Source organism: Oncorhynchus keta, unplaced genomic scaffold (assembly GCF_023373465.1).
Source record: "Oncorhynchus keta strain PuntledgeMale-10-30-2019 unplaced genomic scaffold, Oket_V2 Un_contig_29447_pilon_pilon, whole genome shotgun sequence".
NCBI classification, from domain to species: Eukaryota; Metazoa; Chordata; class Actinopteri; order Salmoniformes; family Salmonidae; genus Oncorhynchus; species Oncorhynchus keta.
In genome coordinates this window covers 1-9,240 of record NW_026286553.1, presented here as the reverse complement: position 1 = coordinate 9,240, position 9,240 = coordinate 1, and the positions used below count along the sequence as shown (strand labels likewise).

The 9,240-nt window shown below is 51.9% G+C and overlaps 1 long non-coding RNA gene across 1 annotated transcript; it reads right to left on the bottom strand.

Moving 5' to 3' along the window:
* Positions 1–227: 227 nt before the first annotated feature.
* Positions 228–1,171, bottom strand: LOC127923373 (uncharacterized). The gene is made up of 3 exons (XR_008114251.1): positions 1,062–1,171; positions 479–619; positions 228–431 (listed from the first exon to the last, which is right to left on the bottom strand). It is a non-coding gene; the product is annotated as an uncharacterized LOC127923373 (long non-coding RNA).
* Positions 1,172–9,240: the final 8,069 nt, after the last annotated feature.

The window sequence follows — 9,240 nt, the reverse complement described above, 5'->3', positions numbered from 1 at the left end:
TCTCTCTCTCTCTCCCAACCATACCTACTACAGCTCTACAGCCTCTCTCTCTCTCTCTCTCCCAACCATACCTACTACAGCTCTACAGCCTGTCTCTCTCTCTCTCCCAACTCCTACTACAGCTCTACAGCCTGTCTCTCTCTCTCTCCCAACCATACCTACTACAGCTCTCAGCCTGTCTCTCTCTCTCTCAACCATACCTACTACAGCTCTACAGCCTGTCTCTCTCTCTCTCCCAACCATACCTACTACAGCTCTACAGCCTGTCTCTCTCTCTCTCCCAACCATACCTACTACAGCTCTACAGCCTGTCTCTCTCTCTCTCTCCCAACCATACCTACTACAGCTCTACAGCCTGTCTCTCTCTCTCTCTCCCAACCATACCTACTACAGCTCTACAGCCTGTCTCTCTCTCTCTCTCCCAACCATACCTACTACAGCTCTACAGCCTGTCTCTCTCTCTCTCCCCCAACCATACCTACTACAGCTCTACAGCCTGTCTCTCTCTCTCTCTCCCAACCATACCTACTACAGCTCTACAGCCTGTCTCTCTCTCTCTCTCCCAACCATACCTACTACAGCTCTACAGCCTGTCTCTCTCTCTCTCTCCCAACCATACCTACTACAGCTCTACAGCCTGTCTCTCTCTCTCCTCCCAACCATACCTACTACAGCTCTACAGCCTGTCTCTCTCTCTCTCTCTCCAACCATACCTACTACAGCTCTACAGCCTGTCTCTCTCTCTCCCCAACCATACCTACTACAGCTCTACAGCCTGTCTCTCTCTCTCTCCCCCAACCATACCTACTACAGCTCTACAGCCTGTCTCTCTCTCTCTACCTCTACAGCTCTCTGTCTCTCTCTCTCCCCCAACCATACCTACTACAGCTCTACAGCCTGTCTCTCTCTCTCTCTCTCCCAACCATACCTACTACAGCTCTACAGCCTGTCTCTCTCTCTCTCTCCCAACCATACCTACTACAGCTCTACAGCCTGTCTCTCTCTCTCTCCCAACCATCTCTCAGCTCTACAGTCTGTCTCTCTCTCTCTCCCAACCATACCTACTACAGCTCTACAGCCTGTCTCTCTCTCTCTCTCCCAACCATACCTACTACAGCTCTACAGCCTGTCTCTCTCTCTCTCTCCCAACCATACCTACTACAGCTCTACAGCCTGTCTCTCTCTCTCTCTCTCCCAACCATACCTACTACAGCTCTACAGCCTGTCTCTCTCTCTCTCTCTCCCCCAACCATACCTACTACAGCTCTACAGCCTCTCTCTCTCTCTCTCCCAACCATACCTACTACAGCTCTACAGCCACAGACTCAGATCTCCTGCCATGTACTCCTCTCCTCCTCTCTTTTCTTCCCAGTGCCTCTAACTGCTTAGTCAAATAAAGCTGTTTCTACTTTAGGCTTTGGCAAAGCCTGCTGTTTATTTTTCATCAGCGAGGTCTTCCAAAGGTCGTAGATAAATAATCTCTGCTCAGTTCCCCTGCTCCTTCTGTTTATTTAAGCAAGTGACCCCAAAGGCCCGGAGGTTACCCCGTACCTTTCATGGAGGTGCACCCGCCCTGCCGGCTGTTGGGGTGGGCGTCCACCGGGCGACAGGACGGTTCCCTCTGCCTCGCCACGGCGACTGCGTGCCCACAGGCGGTTGGCGCACCTCTCCTTCACCGTGACCCACCGCCTCGCCCACCTCCCGGCCCACGCCCCCACAGTCAGAGCGCTCGCCGTCATTGACCGGGCCCTTCCTGGTGGGCAAGGCCTGTTGTTGTTTGCTGCCTTGCAGGGTGCAGCTAACCCCAGGGCTCCACCTCCAGGACCCCCAGGACCAGCGGATTTGAGGCTCCCCAGGCCTCCGAAGGGACTCTTCTGGGAGAGGAGCAGGGGCTGCTGGGTGCTGTACTTCAGCAGGCTCTTCATGGCACTGCTCTCCTCCTGGGCCTGTGAGGCGACCTGGGGGTCTTGCTGCTGCTGAGAGGGGGCTGGGGGTGGAGGTGGCTGGGGCTGGGGAGAAGGATGAGGAGGGAGGCCCATACCTTGCCCTGGTTGTTGCTGGGGCTGTTGTCTGCCACCACTGAGAGACTCCATGTAGGCCTTCCGCTGCTGCTCCTCCTCTGCAGGGTGGATGTGGTGAGGCCTCATGGCCCAGGGAGGAACCGGGGGCTGCTGGGGGTGATGCTGCTGTCCCTGCCCACTGTTGCTGTAGCCGTACGGGGACATCTCTAGCTTCCTGTTCAGGTCCTGGTTCTGTTTGTTGTTCTGGTTCAGCTCTGCTGCTGGGGCGTCCGGGCCAGGCCCACCGTGCTGCTGGTGGCGAATACGGGCCACCTTCTGACCATCTCTCTGTAAAGAACAACTCCCACCTCCAGCACCACCGCCTGCACCTCCTCGGCCCCCAGGGGTGAGGCGTTGGGCAGGGGGCCCGGGAGGGAGCAGTCTCTGTAGGGGGAAGTGTTGACTGAGTGGGGAGGGAGTGTCCGGCCTTGGCTCCCTGGGGAAGAGAGGGCCTGAACACATCGGTGGTGTCCACTCCCACGCTATTGATGCATTCGACGCTGCGAGAACGCACGGCTTGGTGCTGCTGGGTCTGGGGCTGCTGGGGAAGGGGTTGTTGGGTCTGGGGTTGTTGGGTCTGGGGCTGTTGGGGCTGGGTTTGTTGGGGCTGGGGCTGTTGGGGCTGGGGCTGCTGGGGAAGGGGTTGTTGGGGATGGGGCTGTTGGGGCTGTTGGAGCTGTTGGGGCTGGGCCTGCTGGGGAAGGGGTTGTTGGGGATGGGGTTGTTGGGGGTGGTGACTCTGCTGCTGCATCCAGTCCGGGGTCTTCTCAGCCTTTCTGTACAGCTGCTGCTGCTGTTTCCTGTGCCAGTTACTCTTCTCCATGGCCTTATCCTTGGCACTGCCGCCCCCACCCACCAACCCCTGGCAGTCGGTTGGGGTGCCCATCTGGAAGGGTTGCCCGCTGGACTTGTCCCCCAGGTGTCCTCCCCCTACAGATGGTATGAACGTGGGCCCTGTCACTTTGGGGTCTCGCCCCCCTCCCCCTCCCCTCTCGTGCGGCGAGGGGTTGGTTAGAGGGGCAGGTGGAGGCGGGCAGAAGAAGTCCGGGTGGTGGTGTGTGTGGGGGTGGTGGGGATGGCTGGGGTGGAGCTGAAGGCAGTGGAACCCCCCCGGATGCGGGTGAGAGTGGTGGTGGGGGTGGAGGTGGGGGTGGCCTCCCCCAGCGGCTGAACCCATTTGCAGGGGCGGCGCCACAGAGTAGGGAAGGGCGTGGTGGAGCATCTGGCCCCTCCCCTCCAGACAGTCCGAAGGCTGCTCACTGATCCTCATCTCGCCGCTCACCCCTTCCTTGGTGCAGCGAATGTTCCCCCACCCTCCATGTGTCTGTGGCTGGCCTGTGTCTGAGCCCCCCTGCTCCCCACCACCTCCCCCATAGCTAGTCATGGAAGCCTTGGCTCCCCCCGTCCCAGAGTCCCCCCCGTTCTGCATCTTTCCATTGAGCAGGCAGGCGCTGAGGGTTCTGGTCATTCCTAGGGTCTGTTGGTGCTCCATGTGCCTCTCCAGAGCTCTGCTATTGACCTCCTCCAGGGAGACCGGGTGCTGGGGGTACTGGGGGTGCTGTTGGTGGGGGTGGGGCTGTGTGTGGCCGGGGTGTGGGTGGTGGTGGTGTGGATGTGAGGGCTGGGAGTGGTGGCTGTGGTGTTGCTGACGCTCCTTGGCCTCCTGTTTGCTGCTGGGCCTCTCCTTGTCCTTGGTGCTGGGGACCACCCCTCTCTCGACGGACACCTCCTTCAGGCCCTTGTGTAGGCTGACTCCGCCCCCTGGGTCCATGTCCCGACTGCAGGAGCCCTGAGGGTGTCCCGGCCCCGCCCTGGAGATGGGCGGAAGACCGTGATTGGCTGAGATGAGAGGGGCTGGGACGGAAGGCTTCTTAGATAGAAGTTCTCTGTAAGATATAAAAGTTCCAAATTATACAAATATAAAATATTTCAATGTTCTACACTGAACAAAAATATAAAGGCCACATGGAAAGTGTTGGTCCCATGTTTCATGAGCTGAAATAAAAGATCCCAGAAATGTTCTAAACGCACAAAAATATTATTTTGTCCACAAATGTGTTTACATGCCTGTTAGTGAGCAAGATGATCCATCCACCTGACAGGTGTGGCATAACAAGAAGCTGATTACAGCATGATCATTACACAGGTGCACCTTGTGCTGGGGACAATGAAAGGCCACTCTAAAATATGCTGGTTTTGTCACACAACACAATGCCACAGATGTTTCAAGTTTTGAGGGAGTGTGCAATTGGCATGCTGACTGCAGGAATGTCCACCAGAACTATAGAGGACCTATACCCTCCCAGGCCCACCCATGCTGTGCCAATGCCCATTCATGTGAAATCCATAGATTAGGGCCTAATTTATTTATTTAAATTGACTGATTTCCTTATTTGAACTGAAAATCAGTAAAATGGTTTAAATTGTTGCATGTTGCATTTATATTTCTGTTCGGTAGAAAGAAACAGACTCTAAAGGGAAGTTCAGGATTTTTGAGATTTGTGTTGGAAAACTTCAAAAATATTTGTAAAACAAAGTGTCTGTTTTAATAGAAAACCTGGATTACAGTTTTTACTGGCCCATAGACAACTTTCAGGCTGAGGAAATATCAAACTGTAAAATCCTGAACTTCCCCTTTAAAAAACATCCATTGGCCAACCAGGCAGCAAATCTAAAAGACAGGATTACATTATCACATTTAAGGTAATATCCCTGTGGGCATCCACATAGCGAGCAATATCCATTATCCAATTACATCATACTTTGTTGTGTTCAATTGGATTTCAATATCTTAATTCTGTCTGATTGATTTTTAATTTGTTTGCCACTCACCTTTTTGGGTGTCGTAGAAACGGTGCTGCCCATAGAGGACGCCGCTGTTGGCATGGTGATCCAAGTGGCTCATGGGAAGGAAGGTGTGGGCGAGACTCCCTGAGAATCGAGGATATCCCGGGCTGCTGAGAGAGAGAGAGAGAGAGAGAGAGAGAGAGAGAGAGAGAGAGAGAGAGAGAGAGAGAGAGAGAGAGAGAGCGAGATAATGAGAGAGAGAGAGAGAGAGAGAGAGAGAGAGAGAGAGAGAGAGAGAGAGAGAGAGAGAGAGAATGAGAGAGAGAGAGAGAGAGAGAGAGAGCGAGAGAGAGAATGAGAGAGAGAGAGATAAGAGAGAGAGAGAGAGAGAGAGAGAGAGAGAGAGAGAGAGAGAGAGAGAGAATGAGAGAGAGAGAGAGAGAGAGAGAGAGAGAGAGAGAGAGAGAGAGAGAGAGAGAGAGAGAGAGAGAGAGAGAGAGAGAGAGCACTGAGTTAGAGTCGTCCCGTCACGACTGTGGAAATTACATATGATCCTTCAGGTCCCATGCAGCTGGTTGTGTTGTATATACACTAATAACTATACAGCCTCGGCTTGTCATATTCACTACTTGGGTTTCGAATGTAAACAATAGGAGACAATCTCTGTCTTGGGGGATTGCGGTAATGGAGGAAATTTGCCATCTAAACATATGGCTGTCTCTCTCTCTGAGCTGAGGAAGCTAGATGTTCCTTCTGTCTGAAGCAAGAGATAACACAGGCCCCAATTTTAAAGGGCCAATATGTGATATTTCCATTGGATTGAAGGCCTCTACCTACACTGACTGGCTGTTGCCCTTCACTGCCCTTTTCTAGGTTGAAAGATCAATTTGACTGAGACCTTCAAGACTCGGCACCTGGTTCTATGACAACAAGCCCATCTGCAGAAGATTTACACAATCTACCAGGACTACATTTCAAACACAAAGTACCTTGAAGGTAGAGAAAGGAAGGACAGAAAGAAGGAGATAGAAGGAGACAGAGAAAGAGAAAGAGAAGGAGACAGAGAAGACGAGAGAAGGTCGAGAGAAAGACAGAAAGGAGAGAGAAGTAGACAGAGAATGAGAGAGAGAAGGAGAGAGAGAAGGAGACAGAGAATGAGAGAGAGAAGGAGACAGAGAAGGACAGAAAGGAGAGAGAAGGAGAGAGGAGAGAAGGAGACAGAGAAGGACAGAAAGGAGAGAGAAGTAGACAGAGAATGAGAGAGAGAGAGAGGAGAAGGAGACAGGAAGGAGAGAGAGAGGAGACAGAGAAGGCCAGAAAGGAGAGAGAAGGAGAGAGGAGAGAAGGAGACAGAGAAGGACAGAAAGGAGAGAGAAGGAGACAGAGAAGGAGACAGAGAAGGAGAGAGCAGGAAGAGAGAGAAGGAGACAGAGAAGAAGAGAGGAGGTAGAGAGAGAAGGACAGAAAGGAGAGAGTAGGAGACAGAGAAGGTAGAGAGAGAAGGAGACAGAGAAGGAGTCAGAGAAGGAGAGAGAATGAGAGAGCAGGTAGAGAGAAGGAGACATAGAAGAAGAGAGAAGGTAGAGAGAGAAGGAGACAGAGAAGGAGACAGAGAAGGAGAGAGAGAAGGAGACAGAGAAGGAGAGAGCAGGTAGAGAGAGAAGGAGAGAGAGAAGAAGTGAGAAGGAGAGAGAGAAGGAGAGAGCGAAGGAGACAGAGAAGAAGAGAGAAGGTAGAGAGAGAAGGAGAGAGAGAAGGAGACAGAGAAGGAGAGAGAGAAGGAGAGAGAGAAGGAGAGAGCAGGTAGAGAGAGAAGGAGACAGAGAAGAAGAGAGCAGGTAGAGAGAGAAGGAGACATAGAAGAGAGAGAAGGTAGAGAGAGAAGGAGAGAGAGAAGGAGACAGAGAAGAAGAGAGAAGGTAGAGAGAGAAGGAGACAGAGAAGGAGAGAGCAGGTAGAGAGAGAAGGAGAGAGAGAAGGTAGAGAGAGAAGGAGACAGAGAAGGAGAGAGCAGGTAGAGAGAGAAGAGACAGAGAAGAGAGCAGGTAGAGAGAGAAGAGAGAGAGAAGGAGACAGAGAAGGAGACAGAGAAGGAGAGAGCAGGTAGAGAGAGAAGGAGACAGAGAAGAAGAGAGCAGGTAGAGAGAGAAGCAGACAGAGAAGAAGAGAGCAGGTAGAGAGAGAAGGAGAGAGAGAAGGAGAGAGAGAAGGAGACAGAGAAGGAGAGAGCAGGTAGAGAGAAGGAGACAGAGAAGAAGAGAGCAGGTAGAGAGAGAAGGAGAGAGAGAAAGAGAGAGAGAAGGAGACAGAGAAGGCGAGAGCAGGTAGAGAGAGAAGCAGACAGAGAAGAAGAGAGCAGGTAGAGAGAGAAGAGAGAGAGAAGGAGAGAGAGAAGGAGACAGAGAAGGAGAGCAGGTAGAGAGAGAAGGGAGAGAGAGAAGGAGAGAGAGAAGGAGACAGAGAAGAAGAGAGCAGGTAGAGAGAGAAGGAGAGAGAGAGAAGGAGAGAGAGAGGAGACAGAGAAGGCGAGAGCAGGTAGAGAGAGAAGGAGAGAGAGAAGGTAGAGAGAGAAGGAGACAGAGAAGGTAGAGACAGAAGGAGAGAAAGAAGGAGTGAGAGACGATACTAAAGTTGCTCTGACAACATCTTCTTCTGTTGAATCTGACAATTAATCTTAATGGTTGTACAGTCGTCTCAAATAAAACTGTGAAGGACCTCGGCGTTACTCTGGACCCTGATCTCTTGAAGAACATATCAAGACCATTTCGAGGACAGCTTTTTCCATCTACGTAACATTGCAAAAATCAGAAACTTCTGTCCAAAATGATGCAGAAAAATTAATCCATGCTTGTCACTCTAGGTTAGACTACTGCAATGCTCATTTTCCGGTTACTCCGGATAAAGCACTAAATAAACTTCAGTTAGTGCTAAATACGGCTGCTAGAATCCTGACTAGAACCAAAAAATTTGATCATATTACTCCAGTGCTAGCCTCTCTACACTGGCTTCCTGTCAAAGCAAGGGCTGATTTCAAGGTTTTACTGCTAACCTACAAAGCATTACATGGGCTTGCTCCTACCTACCTCTCTGATTTGGTCCTGCCGTACATACCTACACGTACGCTACGGTCACAAGACGCAGGCCTCCTAATTGTCCCTAGAATTTCTAAGCAAACAGCTGGAGGCGGGGCTTTCTCCTATAGAGCTCCATTTTTATGGAACGGTCTGCCTACCCATGTCAGAGACGCAAACTCGGTCTCAACCTTTAAGTCTTTACTGAAGACTCATCTCTTCAGTGGGTCATATGATTGAGTGTAGTCTGGCCCAGGAGTGGGAAGGTGAACGGAAAGGCTCTGGAGCAACGAACCGCCCTTGCTGTCTCTGCCTGGCCGGTTCCCTCTTTCCACTGGGATTCTCTGCCTCTAACCCTGTTACGGGGCTGAGTCACTGGCTTGCTGGGGCTCTCTCGTGCCGTCCCTGGGGGGTGCGTCACCTGGGTGGGGTTGATTCACTGTTGTGGTCGGCCTGTCTGGGTTGCCCCCCCTTGGGTTGTACCGTGGCGGAGATCTTTGTGGGCTATACTCGGCCTTGTCTCAGGATGGTAAGTTGGTGGTTGAAGATATCCCTCTAGTGGTGTGGGGGATGTGCTTTGGCAAAGTGGGTGGGGTTATATCCTTCCTGTTTGGCCCTGTCCGGGGTGTCCTCGGATGGGGCCACAGTGTCTCCTGACCCCTCCTGTCTCAGCCTCCAGTATTTATGCTGCAGTAGTTTATGTGTCGGGGGCTAGGGTCAGTTTGTTATATCTGGAGTACTTCTCCTGTCCTATTCGGTGTCCTGTGTGAATCTAAGTGTGCGTTCTCTAATTCTCTCCTTCTCTCTTTCTTTCTCTCTCTCGGAGGACCTGAGCCCTAGGACCATGTCCCAGGACTACCTGACATGAGGACTCCTTGCTGTCCCCAGTCCACCTGGCCATGCTCCTGCTCCAGTTTCAACTGACCTGAGCCCTAGGACCGTGCCCCAGGACTACCTGACATGAAGGCTCCTTGCTGTCCCCAGTCCACCTGACTGTGCTGCTGCTCCAGTTTCAACTGTTCTGCCTTATTATTATTCGACCATGCTGGTCATTTATGAACATTTGAACATCTTGGTCATGTTCTGTTATAATCTCTACCCGGCACAGCCAGAAGAGGACTGGCCACCCCACATAGCCCGGTTCCTCTCTAGGTTTCTTCCTAGGTTTTGGCCTTTCTAGGGAGTTTTTCCTAGCCACCGTGCTTTTACACCTGCATTGTTTGCTGTTTGGGGTTTTAGGCTGGGTTTCTGTACAGCACTTTGAGATATCAGCTGATGTACGAAGGGCTATATAAATAAATTTGATTTGATTTGATTTGAGA